This window comes from Danio rerio, chromosome 2, assembly GCF_049306965.1.
Source record: "Danio rerio strain Tuebingen ecotype United States chromosome 2, GRCz12tu, whole genome shotgun sequence".
Classification (NCBI taxonomy): domain Eukaryota; kingdom Metazoa; phylum Chordata; class Actinopteri; order Cypriniformes; family Danionidae; genus Danio; species Danio rerio.
In genome coordinates, this window is record NC_133177.1 from 17,090,158 (window position 1) to 17,112,593 (window position 22,436).

Here is a 22,436-nt window from a genome sequence, read left to right on the forward strand (position 1 = left end):
GGCTGGTTCCTGCCAATTGCTGGCAGCTCGTTCGGGCATGCAAGAAACCCTCTGGAGGTCTTTCCCAGGGTTCCCTTTAGAGCTGAAGCTGCCCCAAAAAGAGTAACTGATTCCCGCTGATTGTGGTGGCTCAAGTGGGCATGAAAGAATCACCCTGGAGGTCCTTCCCAATGGTCCCTTAAGTAGCTGACGCTACCCCACAAAGAGTGACTGATTCCTGCTAGTTGGGGCAGCTCGTTTGGGATTGGAAGAAATGCCCTGGAGGTCTTTTCTTGGGCTCCTTCAAGAGCTCAAGCTGCCCCAGAAGGAGTGACTGATGTGGTGGCTCACGCGGGCATGGAAGAAATGCCATGCAAGTCCTTTCCAGGGGTTCCTTTAGAGCTGGAGCTGCCCCAAAAAAGAGTCACTGATTCCCGCTGATTGTGGTGGCTCATACGGGCATGGAAGAAACGCCCTGGAAGTCTTTTCCCAAGGCTCAAGCAGGTAAAGGAAGACAGGTTGATCTCCGAGGCCGGCCCAGACAAAATCCTGGTCTGGACTTCTGAAGGGGGGATGGCAACTACACTGACTTGGTCGGAAAAGTCTCTCAAACAGGGGCTTTTCAAGTACCCTCATTGGGCACCAGCGGCCCATAGTCACGTCTCTTTGCCGTATTCAAGCTTGGAGTTTGTTTTTGGTCACCAACGGCTCTTAGTTAAGCCTAAAATGTTATGTCTGTCTGTCTGTCTGTCTGTCTGTCTGTCAGCAAATGTGCTGGAGGTTTAAGGGTTAAAAATTAGTACCTGTTATGCTTGCCGACATTGTATTATTTGTGGCGTAGGATCGCTTCTCGGCCTTTTGGCTAAGATCAAGTGTAGTATCTGTTCTTATCAGTATTATATTTGATCTGGTCACGCGGCTGGGACGGCGATCGCCTCTTGGAGGTTCACCCTGGTGCCTGCTTTTGTAGCGGCCACCACAACCTTTGGGAGGTACACCGGCTGAGCGTTTTCGTGAAGTCTTTTTAAGGTAAGGTTTTAAGTATTTATTGATTTGGCTGTTTTATTGGTGTGGTTTTATAGAGAGCTGTTGGTGCCTCCACCATGTCGGCTGCTCGTGCCGGCATGCGGAGGCACCACAGCGTGCGTTTTAACTTTAAAACTGTTAATGGAAAGCTCCTGGAGTTGTCCCGCTTGGACTTCTCCAGGAAGCTAATCCAAAAAGCCTTGAAATTTAAACCCGACGAACTGAACTGTATAGTGACTCTGCCCCTTAACAAGGGATTTGATGTTAGCTTTAAAGCTGCCTCCCACTTAAACGTTTTTTGGCAAAGATTTGACTCTGTAAAAGACCAGTTCTCCATGTTTACTGTGGAAAAACTTTCAGACAACACACTTAAAACTGTGATTGTCAGAATGTTTAATGAAACAGTGACTGGTGAAGACATTTGTGTATGGCTGGGAAGATTTTGCACTGTTCGTGGACAGCCAGTTAAGGTGCTAGATGAGGATGGCATCTGGAATTGCTCCTGGCGGATTCCCATCAAACAATGGGAGGATGCCGGGGGATTCCAGGGCCTGAGACATCTGCCCTCCATGATTGTGCTGGGAGAGAACAGAGGCTACATTCATTACCAAGGCATGCCCAAACTTTGTAGAAAGTGCAACAAGTTTGGGCATTTAGCAGAAGCATGCCAAGAAACAGTATGCGGGAAGTGTAAAGAAATTGGACATAGTTTTGAACAATGTACCAATGGCAGGCGGTGCAATCTCTGTGGTGATTCAAACCATCTCTATAGAGATTGCCCAAAAAGCTTTGCAAACAAACTGAAAAGTCAAAAAATGGCCGCCCCACCGACCACGCTGGTTTTAGAACAAAGAGAAGGGGCGGGGCCCGAGGTTTTGGCGAGAGCCGACATCTCCCAGCCAGCCTCGGAACCCAACCAATGCCGAGAAGGTGGGGCGGCCCCGGGGGCGGAGTCACAGTCGGTAAAGGTGGGGAGAGAGGAGGTAAACGAACCAATAGGAATGGAAAAGGGAGAGGAAACGACCTCCTCTCTCCTCACCGTCTCTGAGGTGAGTGTTGCATCAAGTGATGCTTCACTACCCAATGCTCAAGTGCAGAAAAGACCTGCAGACTCTCCTCTGTATGATGCAGAGAAGAAACAAAGAGTGGTCGGTGGCTCAGATGGTTCAGAAATGGACAGTCTGAGCCACGAATGGCCGCTTAAGTCTCCAAATGAGGTCTCATTTTTGCACATTAAGCTTACATCATCATCGCCTAAAGAACCACAAGAGCTCGTCTCTGAGGCGATAGGCACTTCCTCTAATTCTTCCCCTGATTGCCATGGGGGAAAAGATGAGGAAATGCTACAGGACCACACGTGAGTTTTAAAAGATTTTATCGTCTTTTAATCTGCGTGATTGGTGAGTTTTACCTCTTTTAATTGTCGCCTTTATAACGGTTCATGGCCCTCACAATCTCAACTATAAATGTTAGAAGTGTGAGGTCCAACACAAGAGCACAGAGTATCCTATCCTTTTTAAAAACTTTTAAGTCAGACATGTTTTTACTGCAAGAGTGTTCTCTGCCCTTTTTAAAAAACTATAGAAAATGGGAAGAACTCTGGACCCCTGGACCCTCCATTTGGAGTGGATCCAATTTTAATAAAAACGATGGGGTCGCTATTTTAATTAATAACCCCAATATCTTGGTGGAGGGCAGCACGGTTTTAAGAGACGGACGGGCACTTTTAGCTAATCTGACTTTTTTAGATAAGGGTTTTAAGGTTATTAACGTATATGGTTTTAATGATAAAAATGAAAGACACGAGCTTTTAGTGGACTTGCAACCCCACATATTAGGTAGGGCACCCCTAATTTTAGCAGGAGATTTTAATTGCATTTTAACAAACAAGGACAGAAGAAAAACAGAGGGTTTTAAATTGGATAAAACATCCTTTTTATTGCAGGGTATGGTTAGGGATTTTAAATTAGTCGACTGTTTTAAAACAATGCATCAAAGAGAGGAGGGCTTCACCTGGTTCAGTGGTGATGGTACCAGAGCCTCTCGAATCGACTACATTTTTACACGAGACTGCCCGCCAACTGATGCTAAACTAACCCCCCTCTTTTTTACTGACCACACAATGCTATCTTGCACTCTTTCACTCCCCACAGGTGTGACGGTAGGGGGAGGGCTGTGGAAGCTGAACTGCTCTCTGCTAAAAGACGAGGAGGTAGTTAGAGATTACAGAGAGCAGTTCAGCCAATGGCAGACCCTCCAGGACTTTTACGATTCACGAGCACAATGGTGGGAAAAGGTGAAAGACTGGACGAGAGGTTTTTTTAGACATATAGGGAAGAAAAGTAAAGATAAAGGAAAAAAGACATATGATGGGGTTGCAAAAAAGATTACAACGCTATTTTAATCTTTTAAACGAAGGTCTTGATTTTAATGATGAAATAAAAGAGGTAAAAAATGAAATGTCAGTTTTAAGTGAAATTCAAAGTAAAGGTTTTATTTTAAGAAGTAAAGAAAAACATATTGAGGAAGGGGAAAAGTGCACAAGATATTTTTTTTAAAAAATAATCACTCGGGGACAAACAATAAACAGTTTAAAATTAAATGGGAGGGAAGTGCACACAACTAAAGAAATTTTAAATGGCGTCGAAAATTTTTATGAAGAATTGTATAAAGAAAAACAAACAGATGAATATATTCAATTAGAAGTCTTAAATTTTTTAGAAAAAAAAGTAAGTAGGGAAAACAGTTTTTTAGCTCAAGATTTTACAATTCTAGAAGTTTTTAAAGCTCTTAAAAGTTTTAAAAATGGGAAGTCCCCAGGAATGGATGGACTTCCCCTAGAATTTTATGTCACCTTTTGGGACATTTTAGGACAAGAGCTTTTAACTGTTTTTAAAGAATTTGAGACTTCTAACCGACTGCCAGATAGTTTTAGAACAGGGATAGTTTCACTTTTACATAAAAAAGATGACAAGACTGACTTAAAAAATTGGAGACCAATCACGCTTTTAAATTTTGACTGCAAGCTTTTTACAAAAATTTTAGCGACGCGCATGTCAATGGTTTTAGAAGACGTAATCCACCCGGATCAAGCTTGTGCTGTGCCCGGGAGAAAGATCACGGACAGCCTGGTATTGATTAGAGATGCCATCTGTTACGCGAGAGACAGAGATAATCGGCTAATAGTCCTAAATTTAGATTTTGAAAAAGCATTCGACCGAATCTCGCACCAGTTCCTTTTTAAGGTCCTGGAGAAAATGGGCTTTCCAGGGAGGTTCATAGAGTGGGTGGGACTGCTATATAAAGATCTGATTAGCAAAATTATGGTTAATGGGCATCTAACCAAAGCTGTCAATATTCACAGCGGCGTCCGTCAAGGGTGTCCTTTATCCCCGCTCTTGTATGTGGCTTGTATTGAGCCACTGGCACAGATCTTGAGAAGGGACAAATGGATTAATGGTTTTAACGTGCCTGGCACAGGGGGGTTGACGGCCACCTGTGTCCTATACATGGATGACATAACACTTTTAATGACCAACCTCGCATCGGCCCGAAGAGCTATGGATTTGACAGAATGGTATGGTCGGGCCTCGGGCGCCAGACTAAATCGAAATAAGTCCGAGGCCCAGCTCTTCGGGCCGTGGGGGAAGGTGGACACAGGTGGTCTAGACTTGGTTTTTAAAAAGAGTGATCTTAAAATTTTAGGGATTAAATTTGACGAAGAGGGTGGAGGAGGGGGGAACTGGACTGACTTGTTAGGGAAAGCTAAGAGTAGATTAGGTTTTTGGGGTTTAAGACAACTGACTTTAGAGGGAAAAGTTTTAATTTTTAAAGCTGTTGTTTTACCCTTGCTTTTACTGACATGTTCTGTTTTTAGTCCTCCTAGATTCTTCCTTTTAAATCTGGAGAGGGCGGTCTTTTACTTTCTGTGGGGGTCCAAATGGGACAGAGTGAAGAGGGAGGTCTTTAAGAAAAGGAAGGAAAATGGTGGAAAAGGCCTCCCTGACCTCCACCTGTTTTTAGCAAGTCGTTTGACCGCCCTGCACTTCAGATATGCGGTGACCCCATCCAGAGAAAACAAGACGGCAGCAATGGTGCGATTCTGGATGGGGTCTTACCTCCGCCATTTAAAAATCATACCCGCAGATCTGAAGTGCCCAGTGGCTTTTAACCTGCCAAAAGAATATGGTTTTATCAAGAAATTTTTAAAGAAACATTTTTTAGAGCAGGAAGATGCCACTGTTTTAACTAACCATAAATCTTTGATCTCTCTTGTGCAGGATCGAGAGCAAGTGAGTCGGGTTCCGGGCCTCACACTCGGTGAGGCCCAACAGGCCTGGAAGAACGCGGCCCACCCAGCTCTCCAGAACAGACATAAGGACCTAGCGTGGATGGTGGCACACGAGATCCTCCCGGTCAGGGCGGTAATGCACTCCAGAGGCATGGCCAAGACCTCCATCTGCCCACGGCCCGGATGCTCAAGCCCGGAGACCGTGTGGCATCTGCTCTGGGAGTGCGGCGCTGCGCGGGACCTGTGGGCAGCCACCGGCCCCCTATACCACCGGAATCTGCTAGCGGGAGGGGCCCAGATGAGTTACCACCTAGCCATCCATGGGGTGGGCCGGGGTGCGACGGACATGGAGAAAGAGGACTTTACCGCACTCTGGCTCACCCTAAACGCCATCAAGGATGCCATCTGGGTCACCAGGAACCTGCTGGTAGCAAAGGGCGTCACGGTGCCCCTCCACAGGGCAAAGCACATGGTATCATCTACGCTAGAGGGGTACCGGGCGCCAACTTTAGGACGAGGGGGCCGGGGTCACACGAGGAGGGTCCCGGCCGCCACCGTACCTGGCCGCCCGTAGATGCACCCTCACCAATCTGGCTACGGGAACAGCGGGCCAGCGGGCCGGAGGAGGGGGATCTCCGCTATGCCCCGGAAACATAGAGACTGTGGTTGTTTTGGAGAGCTGGAGTGAATGGACTTTCTTGTTAAGACTCACTCTCGATCCTGCACAAGAGCGAGTTTTTAGTTTCTGAACTGGCTTTTATTGGTTTGCTTTTATTTCTTTTAGCTTTGGCCTTTTAGTGCTTTTAGTCGACATTTTATTTCATCATTCGCTCTCGTTTTAACAAGGAATTTTCACCACAAACATACATGGACTTTTAACACAAACACTGACTCCTAAACGTACACTCACAAACTTTTACACAAACATGGACTTTGAAGCAGAAATCACAAAACAAAAAAACATAACACAAAGACAGCAACAACAACAAAATTTCACTCTGCTTTTATGTATATATTTAGGTACACATGAACTGATTTTATTTCTCTTAATTTGTAAATTCATTCATTTTATTTTATTTTATTAATGCATCTATATATACATGTTTTTGTTGGTTTTCAAGAGTGAGATTGTAGTCCTTTAGTATTATGCTGTTTTATTTTGACTTTTAAGAAGTGCATTGTGATTTATTGTGTGGTTTTATGATTGTTTTAGTGAGAAGTGAAAAGTGTCAACTAATGTAAAGAAAGCTCTTAAAATATGTGTGATTTTTGATAAACGATGAAATTGTGTCAATAAATTTTTTTCGAAAGAAAAAAAAAAAAAAAAATCTGTTCTTATCAGTATTATACTTGGGCTTACCTCGCGGGCAGTGACAGCGATCGCCTCTTGGAGGTTTCCTGGCTCACAATTACTCCTGTGTTGTGAGCTCTCAACCCTTGAGAGGTAAAGGAATTGCACTTTTTAAGGTAAGACGTTTTAAGTATTTATTGGCTATTTATTGTGGTTTTAGTGTTTTAGTGTGTTTTAAGCTGTTGGTGCCTCCACCATGTCGGCTGCTCGTGCCGGCGTGAGGAGGCACCACAGCGTACGCTTTTTATTAAAAGAAAAAAATGGTAAATTCCTGGAGATGTCCAGATTGGACTTCTCCAGGAAGCTGATACAAAAAACCTTAAATTTTAGACCTGAAGACCTGACTTGTATAGTGACTCTGCCTCTAGGAAAAGGATTTGATGTTAGTTTTAGAGCTGCTTCCCTATTAAATGACTTCTGGCAAAGGTTTGATGCGGTTAAGATCCAGTTTTCCATGTTTACTGTGGAAAAACTTTCTGACAACACACTTAAAACTGTGATTGTCAGAATGTTTAATGAAACAGTTACTGGAGATGACATTTGTGTGTGGCTGGGCAGATATTGCACTGTTCGAGGCCAGCCAGTCAAGGTGCTAGATGAGGATGGCATCTGGAATTGCTCCTGGCGAATTCCCATTAAACAATGGGAAGATGCCGGGGGCTACCAGGGCCTGAGACATCTGCCCTCAATGATTGTGCTTGGAGAGAACAGGGGCTACATTCATTATCAGGGGATGCCCAAATTGTGCAGAAAGTGTGGGAAGAATGGGCATCTCGCTGAAGCATGCCAGGAGTTAATCTGTGGGAAGTGCAGAGAAGTTGGTCACAGTTTTGAGCAGTGCACCAATGGCAGGCGGTGCAATCTGTGTGGAGAAGAAAACCATCTCTTCAGAGATTGCCCAAAAAGCTTTGCCAACAAGCTGAAAAACAACAAAATGGCCGCCCCACAAGCAAGCATGGTTGAACAAAGGGAGGAGGCGGTCCCTGTGGTTTTGGCGGGAAATTCCCTGCCAGCCACAGGAACCGGCCAGGAAGAAGGAAATGGGGCGGCCATAGGGGCGGAGTCACCCATTTTATTTGAACAGAGGGAGGAAGCCCCTCCCCAACAAAGTGTGACACAAAATGTAACAGCCAATGAGGAGGAGGAAACGGCTTCCTCTCTCCTCACCGTCTCTGAGGCAAGTGTTGACGCTAGTCAAAGTGAAACTCAGTGTTCACTTCCTTATGCTCAGATGCAGAAACGGGCTGCGAGATCTCCTCTGGAAATGGAGGAGAAAAGACTAAGGGCTTCAGAGCGGCTAGATAGTTCCAAATCCGAAGATCTAGACCGCTCATGGCCCTTAGGTTCTCCAAATGGAGTTTCATTTCTGCATGTAAAGCTAAGATCATCATCACCGAAGGAGCTACAAGAGGTCTTCTCTGTGGCTTCTGAAGTGGTTAGCATCTCCTCCCCTGACCCAACACCTGTTGGGATAGGTGAAGAGCAGATGCAACAAGACATAACCTGATTTTTATCTTGTTTTTAAAACCATTGATATCTTTGTAAACTAACTGTAACTCTTTTAAATGTTCATATCCCTTTTTCATCTGCTCATGGCCCTTACTATTTCCACTATTAATGTGAGAAGTGTGAGGAGCCCCATTCGAGCACAAAGCGTTTTATCTTTTTTAAAACTCTTAAAGTCTGATGTGTTTTTATTACAAGAATGTGCCTTACCTTTTATCTCTAATTACAGAAAGTGGGAAGACGTGTGGACCCCAGGTCCCTCCCTATGGAGCGGATCGAACCAAAACAAAAATGATGGGGTCGCAATTTTAATAAACAATCCCAACATTCTGGTGAAGGGTACCACTGTGGTGAGAGATGGGCGGGCTTTTTTAGTAACACTGACTTTTTTAGGAAGAGATTTTAATGTTTTAAATATATACGGACACACTGATAAAAACGAGAGATATGAACTTTTAGAAGACTTGCAGCCCCACATGCTTGGTAAACCTCCCCTAGTGGTGGCAGGGGATTTTAATTGTATTCTAACACAGAAAGACAGGAAAAAGGCAGATTTTAAATTGGACAAAACATCAACTCTTTTAAACCATTTAGTTAAAGATTTTAAATTAGTTGACTGTTTTAGACAAGTGCATCCAAGAGAGGAAGGCTTCACTTGGTTCAGTAGTGACAGCACCAGTGCCTCTCGAATAGATTATATTTTTACAAGAGATTTCCCGCCCGTGGATGCTACATTGACCCCCACCTTTTTTTCTGATCACACAATACTATCCTGCACTCTTTCACTTCCCCCTGGTGTGACGATAGGTGGAGGGCTGTGGAAGCTGAACTGCTCCCTGTTGGAAGAGGAGGAAGTGGTTAAAGGATATAGGGAGCAGTTCAGCCAATGGCAGACCCTCCAGGACTTTTATGATACACGAGCACAGTGGTGGGAAATGGTTAAAGGGAGGACAAGAACATATTTTAAAAAAATAGGAAAACAGAGAAAAAACAAAGGGAAAAAACGCATGTTGGGGCTGCAAAAACGTTTACAAAGATATTTTAACCTTTTAAACAATGGATTTGATTTTAAACAAGAAGTAAATGAAGTTAAAAAAGAAATGCTAGAATTGTCAAAAATACAAAGTAAAGGTGTAATAGTAAGAAGCAAAGAAAAAGAAATTGAAGAAGGGGAAAAATGCACAAGGTACTTTTTTAAGAAAATCATGACAAGTGGGAGGGCAATAAACACTCTAAAAACAGAAGGGAGGGAGGCAAGTACCACACAAGACATTTTAGAAACAATAGAACTTTTTTATACACAACTTTTTAACGAAAAAGAAGTAAATCAGGAAGTCCAAAAAGAAGTTTTATCCTTTTTAGACAACAAAGTTAAAAACAGCAATCATGCACTTTTAACCCAAAATTTTAGCATTTTAGATTTTCAAAAAGCCCTCAAAGGTTTTAAACGAGGTAAATCCCCAGGCTTTGACGGGCTCCCATACGAATTTTATTCAACCTTCGGGGACATTTTAGTGCAAGATTTAATGACTGTTTTTAATGAATTTGAGAACACAAATAGACTTCCTGATAGTTTTAAAATGGGGATTGTAACACTTTTGTATAAAAAAGGAGATAGACAGAAATTGCAGAACTGGAGACCTATTACACTTTTAAATTTTGACTATAAGATTTTTAGCAAGATTTTAGCTTCACGAATGACCACAGTTTTAGAGGACGTGATCCACCTGGATCAAGCCTGTGCTGTACCTGGAAGGAAGATCACGGACAGCCTCATACTGATCAGAGATGCCATCTGTTTTGCGAGAGACAGAAACATTCGGTTAGCAGTCCTAAATTTAGATTTTGAAAAAGCCTTTGATCGAGTCTCGCACCAGTACCTCCTAGAGGTACTGAAAAATATGGGTTTCCCGGGGAAATTCATAGCCTGGGTGGGATTGCTATACAATGGGTTGACAAGCAAAATCCTAGTAAATGGGCATCTATCAAAGGAAGTTAAAATTTCCAGCGGCGTCCGTCAGGGGTGTCCGTTATCCCCCCTTCTGTACGTGGCATGTATAGAGCCTTTAGCACAGATCTTGAGAAGGGACAAATGGGTCAATGGTTTTAAGGTACCAGGGACAGGGGGACTGATCGCTAAGTGCGTCTTATACATGGATGATATAACGATTTTAGCCACTGACTTTTTAACCCTACAAAGAGTTTTAGATTTAACAGACTGGTATGGTCGGGCCTCGGGCGCCAAACTAAACAGGAACAAGTCCGAGGCCCAACTCTTTGGGCCACGGGGGGACGTACAGACGACGGGGCTGGACCTTATTTTTAATGACAACTTTTTAAAGATTTTAGGGGTGAAGTTCGATAAAGAGGGTGGAGGAGGGCATAACTGGGATGATATTTTAAATAAAGTAAATAAAAAGTTGGGATACTGGGGTTTGAGAAAGCTGACTATGGAGGGCAAAATTTTGATTTTTAAATCTGTGATTTTACCCCTCATTTTACTTGTTTCCTCTGTTTTTAGTCCACCGAGAAGTTTTATCAGGAAGCTGGAAAGGGCGGTGTTTTATTTCCTGTGGGGATCCAAGTGGGAGCGCCTAAAAAGGACTGAACTGAAGAAAAAGCCAGAACATGGTGGAAAAGGCCTCCCAGATCCCCACCTGTTTTTAGGCAGCCGCTTCACCGCCCTGCATTTTAGCTACGCATTGACCCCATCCAAGGAAAACAAGACGGCAGCCATGACTCGATTCTGGATGGGGTCCTACTTAAGAAGCCTGAAAGTTTTAACGGTGGATCTTAAAAACCCAGTATCTTTTAATTTACCAAAAGAATATGATTTTATAAAGAAATTTTTAAAGAAGTATGTTTTAGAGACCAACGATGTCACCATTTTGACTAACCACAAGGCTCTCATTTCTCTTGTTCAGGATCGAGAGACGGTGAGTCGGGTGCCGGGCCTCACATTATGTGAGGCCCAACAAGTGTGGAGAAACGTGGCCCACCCAGCTCTCCAGAACGGACACAAGGACCTGTTGTGGATGGTGGCACATGAGATCCTCCCGGTCAGGGCGGTTATGCACTCCAGAGGCATGGCCAAAAACCCCACCTGCCCACGGCCTGGGTGTGGATGCCCAGAGACCGTGCGACACCTGCTCTGGGAGTGCGGCGCTGCGCGGGACCTGTGGGCCAGGACCGGCCCCCTGTATCATCAGTACCTGCCGGCGGGGAGGGCCCAGATGGACTACCACCTTTTTATCCATGGGGTGGGCCAGGGCGTAAAAGACATGACAAAACAGGATTTTACAGCGCTCTGGCTCACCCTGACCGCCATCAAGGATGCCATCTGGGTCTCAAGAAACCTGCTGGTGGGGAAGCAGGTCACGGTACCCCTTCAAGGGACAAAGAGAATGATAGCAACCACGCTACAGGGGTACCGTACCTTAACAAGAGGCCAAGGGGGCCGGGGTCAAACGGAGGAGGTCCCGGCCGCCACCGTACCTGGCCGCCCGTAGATGCACCCTCACCACTCTGGCTACGGGAACAGCGGGCCAGCAGGCCAGAGGAGGGGGATCTCCGCTATGCCCCTGAACTACAGGGACTGTGACCATCCTGGAGAGTTGGTGTGAATGGATTTTATTTTTAGGACTCACACTCGATCCGGGACAAAGAAATGATTTTATTTCTTTGTATTGCGTCTACGCTTTTACATTGTTTTTACTGGACCGGTTTTATTCGCTTTTATCAACGCTGCGCCTGGACTCTCTCGCTTTTAACATAACACACGCACACACAAAGACTTTTTGCACAACATACACTTTTATTTCTTCCAAGAACCAAGTTTTTTTAAAGGGAAATTTTATGTTTATTGTCCGTGTTTTATTGTCTTTTAAAGTGTGCAAAAATGTTTTATCGTGTGTTTTGTTTTGCTTTAGTTCCATTAAGTCCAGTGCTTAGTTAAAATGGTGACTAGCCAACAAGTTTTAGGCCAGTTTTATTGTTTTATTGTTTATGGTTTTATTTTTTATCCTTTATTTTTATTGAACAGCCTTGTATGTTCTTGTTTTTAAAAAACATGTCCTTTTTACAAACATTATTGTATTTTAAGTTCGCACAAAACACCTACCCTTTTAATTTATCCTCTGTTTTACCCCTATTCATTTACTCTGGAAGATTTTAAGGGAAATATGTGAACAAAAAAAGATAAAGATATGTTTTTTGAGATGAAAATGTTATGAAAAACGCTGTCAATAAATTTTTTTTCGAAAGAAAAATCTGTTCTTATCAGTTTAATATCTGATACGTGCCCTACCCGGGCACTATATATTAAATTGATTTTTGCAGCTGGGAGATGGGTTAGGGGCTTGCTCCACCCACTCCACGCATCGACCTGGTATTGCAGTACCTCCGGGAACGGTGCACTCATTAAGAGGTGAACGGCAGAACTAGATTGTGTGAAATCTAACATAACGTTAGATTGAATGTAGGGATTTGCGCTTCTCTACGATTAGGCATCTGTGTTATGCGCTCGTTTAGACAGTGAGCAAGAACAACCCTCTTGGCAGGATCCTCTTATTCTAGTCCATGAGCCACGATGCACATATTGCAACTCAGGGAGAAAAAAAAAAAAAAAATTCCCAATCAGGACCTAAGTCTGACCTGGGGGATGGTGGGTCCAGAGAGCTGTGCAGAGGATTTGAAAAATGGCAAAGTATGAAACCCCCGCTCCTGTCGCATTCACCCAGGGTCCAAAGCGCCGGGCCGGGGCCCCAACTCCCAGCCTACGTGTGGGGACGTCCCGCGCCTAGAGGTACATGCCCCTTTGGGGCACCAGCGGCACGCAAGGCTGGCACCTGCGGTTAACCAAGTCAATGTTCCCGGGCTTAAGTTTGGGCTACCCGGGCACTGCTGGAGAACAGGTGTTCCTCCAGGGTCCCCCACGGGGCAGGTGCTTGCCCCCAGAGAGGGTGAAGATTACCCGGCCAGAGTCAAGGCCAGTGCGGGCAAGGAAAAACGCTCCGGAAAGGGGGGCCCTTAGGAGCTTAAGCGTACCCCCGGGAAAGGGTGACTGATTTCCGGCCAAGCTGGATTGGAAGAAAGGCTCTGGAAGTCCTTCCCATGGAAGGGTCCCTTAAGAGCTGGGTCTGACCCTAAAAAAGGTGATGGTTTCCCGCTAATTGTGGCCATGGAAGTCCTTCCAGGGCGCTTTTGAGAGCTAAAACACACCCCAGAAAGAGTGACCGATTCCTGCTGATTATGGTGGCTCAAGTGGGCATGGAAGAATCGCCCTGGAAGTCCTTCCCACTGGTCCCTTGAGTAGCCGAAGCTGCCCCAGAAAGGGTGACTGATTGCCGCTTATTGAGGCATCTCGTTTGGGCTTGGAAGAAACGCCCTGGAGGTCTGTTCTTGGGGCCCTTCCAGAGGTCTAGCTGCCCCAGAAAGAGTGACTGATTCCCGCCTATTGTGGCAGCTCGTTTGGGCTTGGAAGAAACGCCCTGGAGGTCTTGTTCTTGGGGTCCTTCAAGAGCTCAAGCTGCCCCAGAAAGAGTGACTGATTCCTGCCAGTTGCTGGCAGCTCGTTTTGGCATTCAAGAAACCCTCCACAAGTCTTACCCAGGGGTCCCTTTAGAGCTGAAGCTGCCCCAGAAAGAGTGACTCCTTCCCCGCTGACTGTGGTGGCTCAAGTGGGCAAGGAAGAATCACCCTGGACGTCCTTCCCAATGGTCCCTTGGGCAGCTGAAGCTGCCCCAGACAGGGTGACTGATTCCTGCTAGTTGGGGCAGCACGTTTGGGCATGGAAGAAACGCCCTGGAGGTCTGTTCTTGGGGCCCTTCCAGAGGTCTAGCTGCCCCAGAAAGAGTGACTGATTCCCGCCTATTGTGGCAGCTTGTTTGGGCTTGGAAGAAACGCCCTGGAGGTCTTGTTCTTGGGGTCCTTCAAGAGCTCAAGCTGCCCCAGAAAGAGTGACTGATTCCCGCCTATTGTGGCAGTTGCTGGCAGCTTGTTTTGGCATTCAAGAAACCCTCCATAAGTCTTACCCAGGGGTCCCTTTGGAGCTGAAGCTGCCCCAGACAGGGTGACTGACTCCCGCTTATTGCGGCAGCTCAATTGGGCATGGAAGAAACGCCCTGGAGGTCTTGTTCTTGGGGTCCTTCAAGAGCTCAAGCTGCCCCAGAAAGAGTGACTGATTCCTGCCAGTTGCTGGCAGCTCGTTTTGGCATTCAAGAAACCCTCCACAAGTCTTACCCAGGGGTCCCTTTAGAGCTGAAGCTGCCCCAGAAAGAGTGACTCCTTCCCCGCTGACTGTGGTGGCTCAAGTGGGCATGGAAGAATCACCCTGGACATCCTTCCCAATGGTCCCTTGGGCAGCTGAAGCTGCCCCAGACAGGGTGAATGATTCCTGCTAGTTGGGGCAGCACGTTTGGGCATGGAAGAAACGCCCTGGAGGTCTGTTCTTGGGGCCCTTCCAGAGGTCTAGCTGCCCCAGAAAGAGTGACTGATGCCCGCCTATTGTGGCAGCTCGTTTGGGCTTGGAAGAAACGCCCTGGAGGTCTGTTCTTGGGGTCCTTCAAGAGGTCTAGCTGCCCCAGAAAGAGTGACTGATTCCCGCCTATTGTGGCAGCTCGTTTGGGCTTGGAAGAAACGCCCTGGAGGTCTGTTCTAGGGGTCCTTCAAGAGGTCTAGCTGCCCCAGAAAGAGTGACTGATTCCCGCCTATTGTGGCAGTTGCCGGCAGCTCATTTTGGCATTCAAGAAACCCTCCATAAGTCTTACCCAGGGGTCCCTTTGGAGCTGAAGCTGCCCAAGACAGAGTGTCTCCTTCCCCGCCGACTGTGGTGGCTCAAGTGGGCATGGAAGAATCACCCTGGACGTCCTTTCCAAATGGTCCCTTGGGCAGCTGAAGCTGCCCCAGACAGGGTGACTCATTCCTGCTAGTTGGGGCAGCACGTTTGGGCATGGAAGAAAAGTCCTGGAGGTCTTTTCTTGGGGTCCTTCAAGAGGTCTAGCTGCCCCAGAAAGAGTGACTGACTCCCGCTTATTGTGGCAGCTCAATTGGGCATGGAAGAAACGCCCTGGAGGTCTTGTTCTTGGGGTCCTTCAAGAGCTCAAGCTGCCCCAGAAAGAGTGACTGATTCCTGCCAGTTGCTGGCAGCTCGTTTTGGCATTCAAGAAACCCTCCACAAGTCTTACCCAAGGGTCCCTTTGGAGCTGAAGCTGCCCCAGACAGAGTGACTCCTTCCCCGCTGACTGTGGTGGCTCAAGTGGGCATGGAAGAATCACCCTGGACGTCCTTCCCAATGGTCCCTTGAGTAGCCGAAGCTGCCCCAGAAAGGGTGACTGATTGCCGCTTATGGAGGCATCTCGTTTGGGCTTGGAAGAAACGCCCTGGAGGTCTGTTCTTGGGGCCCTTCCAGAGGTCTAGCTGCCCCAGAAAGAGTGACTGATTCCCGCCTATTGTGGCAGCTCGTTTGGGCTTGGAAGAAACGCCCTGGAGGTCTTGTTCTTGGGGTCCTTCAAGAGGTCTAGCTGCCCCAGAAAGAGTGACTGATTCCCGCCTATTGTGGCAGTTGCTGGCAGCTTGTTTTGGCATTCAAGAAACCCTCCATAAGTCTTACCCAGGGGTCCCTTTGGAGCTGAAGCTGCCCCAGACAGGGTGACTGACTCCCGCTTATTGTGGCAGCTCAATTGGGCATGGAAGAAACGCCCTGGAGGTCTTGTTCTTGGGGCCCTTCAAGAGCTCAAGCTGCCCCAGAAAGAGTGACTGATTCCTGCCAGTTGCTGGCAGCTCGTTTTGGCATTCAAGAAACCCTCCGCAAGTCTTACCCAGGGGTCCCTTTAGAGCTGAAGCTGCCCCAGAAAGAGTGACTCCTTCCCCGCTGACTGTGGTGGCTCAAGTGGGCATGGAAGAATCACCCTGGACGTCCTTCCCAATGGTCCCTTGGGCAGCTGAAGCTGCCCCAGACAGGGTGACTGATTCCTGCTAGTTGGGGCAGCACGTTTGGGCATGGAAGAAACGCCCTGGAGGTCTGTTCTTGGGGCCCTTCCAGAGGTCTAGCTGCCCCAGAAAGAGTGACTGATTCCCGCCTATTGTGGCAGCTCGTTTGGGCTTGGAAGAAACGCCCTGGAGGTCTTGTTCTTGGGGTCCTTCAAGAGCTCAAGCTGCCCCAGAAAGAGTGACTGATTCCTGCCAGTTGCTGGCAGCTCGTTTTGGCATTCAAGAAACCCTCCACAAGTCTTACCCAGGGGTCCCTTTAGAGCTGAAGCTGCCCCAGAAAGAGTGACTCCTTCCCCGCTGACTGTGGTGGCTCAAGTGGGCATGGAAGAATCACCCTGGAGGTCCTTCCCAGGGGTTCCTTAAGTAGCTGAGGCTGCCCCAGAAAGAGTGACTGATTCCTGCCAGTTGGGGCAGCTCCTTTGGGCATGGAAGAAATGCCCTGGAGGTCTTTTCTTGGGCTCCTTCAAGAGCTCAAGCTGCCCCGGAAAGAGTGACTGATTCCTGCCAATTGCTGGCAGCTCGTTTGGGCATGGAAGAAATGCCCTGGAGGTATTCTCTTGGGGTCCTTCAAGAGATCAAGCTGCCCCGGAAAGAGTGACATATTCCTGCCAGTTGCTGGCAGCTCGTTAGGGCATTCAAGAAACCCTCTGGAAGTCTTTCCCAGGGGTCCATTTTGAGCTGAAGCCGCCCCCGGAAAGAGTGACTGATTCCCCGCCGACTGTGGTGGCTCAAGTGGGCATGGAAGAAACACCCTGGAGGTCTTTTCTTGGGCTACTTCAAGAGCTCAAGCTGTCCCAGAAAGAGTGACTGATCCCTGCCAGGAGCTGGCAGCTCGCGTGGGCGTTCAAGAAGCCCCCTGGAAGTCTTTTTCCAGGGTTCCCTTCAGAGCTGAAGCTGCCCCCGGAAAGAGTGGCTGGTTCCTGCCAATTGCTGGCAGCTCGTTCGGGCACGCAAGAAACTCTCTGGAGGTCTTTTCCAGGGTTCCCTTTAGAGCTGAAGCTGCCCCAAAAAGAGTGACTGATTCCTGCTGATTGTGGTGGCTCAAGTGGGCATGAAAGAATCACCCTGGAGGTCCTTCCCAATGGTCCCTTAAGTAGCTGAAGCTACCCCACAAAGAGTGACTGATTCCTGCTAGTTGGGGCAGCTCCTTTGGGCATGGAAGAAATGCCCTGGAGGTCTTTTCTTGGGGTCCTTCAAGAGCTCAAGCTGCCCCAGAAAGAGTGACTGATTCCTGCCAGTTGCTGGCAGCTCGTTTTGGCATTCAAGAAACCCTCCGCAAGTCTTACCCAGGGGTCCCTTTAGAGCTGAAGCTGCCCCAGAAAGAGTGACTCCTTCCCCGCTGACTGTGGTGGCTCAAGTGGGCATGGAAGAATCACCCTGGAGGTCCTTCCCAGGGGTCCCTTAAGTAGCTGAGGCTGCCCCAGAAAGAGTGACTGATTCCTGCTAGTTGGGGCAGCTCGTTTGGGATTGGAAGAAATGCCCTGGAGGTCTTTTCTTGGGCTCCTTCAAGAGCTCAAGCTGCCCCAGAAGGAGTGACTGATGTGGTGGCTCACGCGGGCATGGAAGAAATGCCATGCAAGTCCTTTCCAGGGGTTCCTTTAGAGCTGGAGCTGCCACAAAAAAAGAGTCACTGATTCCCGCTGACTGTGGTGGCTCATACGGGCATGGAAGAAACGCCCTGGAAGTCTTTTCCCAAGGCTCAAGCAGGTAAAGGAAGACAGGTTGATCTCCGAGGCCGGCCCAGACAAAATCCTGGTCTGGACTTCTGAAGGGGGGATGGCAACTACACTGACTTGGTCGGAAAAGTCTCTCAAACAGGGGCTTTTCAAGTACCCTCATTGGGCACCAGCGGCCCATAGTCACGTCTCTTTGCCGTATTCAAGCTTGGAGTTTGTTTTTGGTCACCAACGGCTCTTAGTTAAGCCTAAAATGTTATGTCTGTCTGTCTGTCAGCAAATGTGCTGGAGGTTTAAGGGTTAAAAATTAGTACCTGTTATGCTTGCCGACATTGTATTATTTGTGGCGTAGATTGCGGCTCCTAGTGCTGACAGTTTGTGGGTATCGCTTCTCGGCCTTTTGGCTAAGATCAAGTGTAGTATCTGTTCTTATCAGTATTATACTTGGGCTTACCTCGCGGGCAGTGACAGCGATCGCCTCTTGGAGGTTTCCTGGCTCACAATTACTCCTGTGTTGTGAGCTCCCAACCCTTGAGAGGTAAAGGATTTGCATTTTTTAAGGTAAGGCGTTTTAATTATTTATTGGCTATTTATTGTGGTTTTAGTGTTTTAGCGTGTTTTTAAGCTGTAGGTGCCTCCACCATGTCGGCTGCTCGTGCCGGCATGCGGAGGCACCACAGCGTGCGTTTTAACTTCAAAGAGGTTGATGGTAAGCTCCTGGGGATGTCCCGCCTGGACTTCTCCAGGAAACTGATCTAGAAAGCCTTAAATTTTAAACCAACCGATTTGAATTGCTTAATGACTCTGCCCCTGAACAAAGGGTTTGACCTGAGTTTTAGATCTGCTTCCCTGCTACAAGATTTTTGGCAGAAGTTTGAAAGTCAGAAGACCCAGTTCTCCATTTTTTCTGTGGAAAAGCTTTCTGACAATTCACTTAAAACAGTGGTTGTCAGGATGTTTAATGAAACAGTGAGTGGAGAGGATATAGCAACATGGCTGGGTAGATTTTGCACGGTTCGAAGCCAACCGGTCAAGGTGTTGGACGAGGACGGCATTTGGAATTGCGCTTGGAGAGTTCCCATTAAACAATGGGAAGATCCAAGCGGATTCCAGGGCCTTCGTCAAATACCTTCAATGATTGTGTTGGGAGAAAACCGAGGCTACATTCACTACCAGGGAATGCCAAAGCTCTGCAGGAAATGTGGCGGGATGGGGCATTTGGCTGAATCTTGCCAAGTAATTGTGTGTGGGAAGTGTAAAGCAATTGGGCACACTTTTGAGGAGTGTACCAGTGGCAGGCGGTGCAATCTCTGCGGTGAAACATCCCATCTCTACAGAGATTGCCCAAAAAGCTTTGCAAACAAGTTAAAAAGTCAGAAAATGGCCGCCCCACCAACCATGCTGCATTCAGAACAAAGAGAAGGGGCGGAGCCTGAGGTTTTGGCGGGAGCTGACATCTCCCAGCCAGCCTCGGGCTCTAAACCAATGGAAGGTGGGGCAGCAATAGGGGCAGAGTCAGTTTTACCGGTCGAACAGGAGGATAAAATCCAAAAAAATAATGATAATGATAACAATAATGATAAAGATAACGATAAGGACACCAAAATGGAAAGTAAAAATGGAAAGGAAAAGGAAAAGGAGGGGGAGACAGACTCTGTATCATCGATGGCTACCGTCTCCGAGGCTAGCGTCTCCCCCAGTGGGAGTGAACAAGAGTGTTCACTTCCTTGTGCTCAAGTGCAGAAAAGAACTGCGAGATCTCCTCTGTTTGAAACAGAGGAGAAAAAGCTGAGGGTTGCACAGTGCACAGATAGTTCCTCAGGGGAAGATCTGGAGCATGTGTGGCCCTTAGAATCTCCTAATGAAGTCTCTTTTCTGCATGTTAAGCTAAGAACATCATCACCAAAAGAGCCACAAGAGGGCTCCTCTGTGGCTTCTGAGGTGGTGAGCACTTGTCACCCTGACCCCAGTCTCTATGGGGATAAGGCAAAGCAAGTGCTACAAGACGAAACATAATTTTTTAATGTGCTTTTAATTGGTTTTAATGTCCTCCTTTTAAAAGCTCATGTTTAATTTTACCATACTGCTCATGGCCCTCACAATCACGACTATTAATGTGAGAAGTGTGAGGGCCATTGTACGAGCACAGAGCATTTTATCCTTTTTAAAAAGTTTTAACTCAGATGTGTTTTTATTACAAGAGTGCTCTTTGCCTTTTTTAACTAATTATAGGAAGTGGGAGGAGATTTGGACCCCAGGTTTGTCAATTTGGAGTGGGTCCAATTTTATCAAAAATGACGGTGTTGCTATTTTAATCAAAAACCCAAATATCTTGGTGAAGGGCAGCACAGTGGTGAGGGATGGGCGGGCACTTTTAGCACATTTGGCTTTTTTAGAACAGGATTTTAATGTTCTTAATGTGTATGGTTTTAACAACAAACATGAACGGCATGAGCTTTTAGAGGACCTGCAGCCCCACATGCTAGGTAAGGCTCCCCTAGTGTTCGCAGGAGATTTTAACTGTGTTTTAACTAGCAAAGATCGAAAAGGAAAAACGGATGATTTTAGAGTAGACAAAACGTCGGTTTTATTACAGGGTATAGCAAAAGATTTTAAATTGGTTGATTGTTTTAAAACCCTGCATCAAAGAGAGGAGGGCTTCACTTGGTTTAGTAGTGATTGCACCAGAGCCTCTCGAATAGACTACATTTTTGCTAGAGATATCATACCATCTGATGCTAGATTGACCCCTGTTTTCTTTTCAGATCACCACATGCTTTCCTGCACATTTTCACTCCCCCCTGGTGTGTCTGTAGGTGGAGGGCTGTGGAAGCTAAACTGCTCCCTGTTAGAGGATGAGGAGACAGTGAGCAAATACAGGGAGCAGTTTAGCCAATGGCAGACCCTCCAAGACTTTTATGATTCACGTGCACAGTGGTGGGAAATGATAAAACAACGGACAGCACATTTTTTTAAAACAGTAGGGAAACAGAAAAGTATGAAGGAAAAGCGATGCATGATGGGGCTGCAGAAGAGACTGCAAAGATATTTTAATCTTTTAAACAGTGGTTGGGATTTTACAGAAGAAATTAAAGAAGTTAAAAAAGAAATGTCAGATTTGTCAAAAAATAAAAGTATTGGGGTGATTTTAAGAAGTAAAGAAAAAGAAATAGAAGAGGGGGAAAAGTGCACAAGATATTTTTTCAAAAAAATCATAACAAAGGGAGGGTCAATAACTACTTTGAAAGATTCAAGAGGGAGGGAAATTAAAGACACAAAAGGGATTTTAACCGAGGTCGAACAATTTTATAGTAACCTATATAGTCCAAAAGTTTTAGATGGCGACATTTTAAAGGAGGTTTTAACTTTTTTAGATAAAAAAGTTAAAACGCCCGAAGTGCTTTTATCCCAGGATTTTACACTTTTAGAACTAAACAAAGTTTTAAAAGGGTTTAAAAAGGGGAAGTCCCCCGGTATGGACGGGCTTCCCCTTGAGTTTTATATAAAGTTTTGGGATATTTTAGCACACGAATTGTTGACCGTTTTTAAAGAATTTGAAACACTGGACAAACTCCCAGAAAGCTTTAGAGTAGGGACAGTTAGTTTAATTCATAAAAAAGGGGACAAATTTGACTTAAAAAACTGGAGACCAATCACGCTTTTAAATTTCGATTGTAAACTTTTTAGCAAAATTTTAGCATCGCGTATGTCGACCGTTTTAGAAGACGTGATTCACCCGGATCAAGCTTGCGCTGTGCCCGGAAGGAAGATCACGGACAGCTTGGTACTGATCAGAGACACCATCTGTTACGCGAGAGACAGAGATATTCGGCTTATAGTCCTAAATTTAGACTTTGAAAAAGCTTTTGACCGCATCTCGCACCATTTCCTCTTAAAGGTTTTGGAAAAAATGGGGTTTCCAGGGAGGTTTATAGCCTGGGTGGGCTTATTATATGATTCATTGATCAGTAAGATCCTAGTAAATGGGCATTTATCCAAAGCTGTTAATATACTCAGCGGAGTCCGTCAGGGGTGTCCTTTATCTCCCCTTTTGTATGTGGCTTGTATTGAGCCACTGGCACAGATCTTGAGAAGGGACAAATGGGTCAAAGGTTTTAACCTACCAGGGACTGGGGGACTGACAGCTACCTGTGTTTTATATATGGACGACGTCACCCTTTTAACGACTGACCTTTTAACGGCCCGAAGAGCAATGGATCTGACCGACTGGTTCGGTCGGGCCTCAGGGGCAAAACTAAATAGGAACAAGTCTGAAGCCCAGCTCTTCGGGCCGTGGGGCGACATTAATACAGGGGAACTGGACATAGCTTTTAAACGCGACGATCATTTTAAAATTTTAGGAGTAAATTTTGACAGAGAGGGGGGAGGTCGGGGAAATTGGAAAGAGATATTAGGGAAAGTCAGGCAAAGACTGGGGTTTTGGGGCTTGAGAGGGTTGACACTTGAGGGCAAAATCTTGATTTTTAAAGCTGTGATTTTACCCTTAATGTCACTTGTTTGTTCTGTTTTTAGCCCACCGAGACGGTTCTTACTGGAGTTGGAGAGGGCGGTCTTTTACTTCCTGTGGGGGTCCAAATGGGAACGTATCAAGAGAGAA

At 46.4% G+C, this 22,436-nt stretch overlaps 1 non-coding gene and 2 pseudogenes across 1 annotated transcript; all 3 read left to right on the plus strand.

Annotated features, from left to right (window-relative positions):
* The first annotated feature begins 821 nt into the window (after nt 1-821).
* On the plus strand, nt 822-966 carry LOC141379434 (U2 spliceosomal RNA; annotated as a pseudogene).
* An 11,421-nt stretch (nt 967-12,387) lies between these two features.
* On the plus strand, nt 12,388-12,574 carry LOC137488399 (U2 spliceosomal RNA). Its single transcript, XR_011007428.1, has one exon. It is a non-coding gene; the product is annotated as a U2 spliceosomal RNA (small nuclear RNA).
* A 5,628-nt stretch (nt 12,575-18,202) lies between these two features.
* LOC137488402 (U2 spliceosomal RNA) lies at nt 18,203-18,351 on the plus strand (annotated as a pseudogene).
* Nucleotides 18,352-22,436: the final 4,085 nt, after the last annotated feature.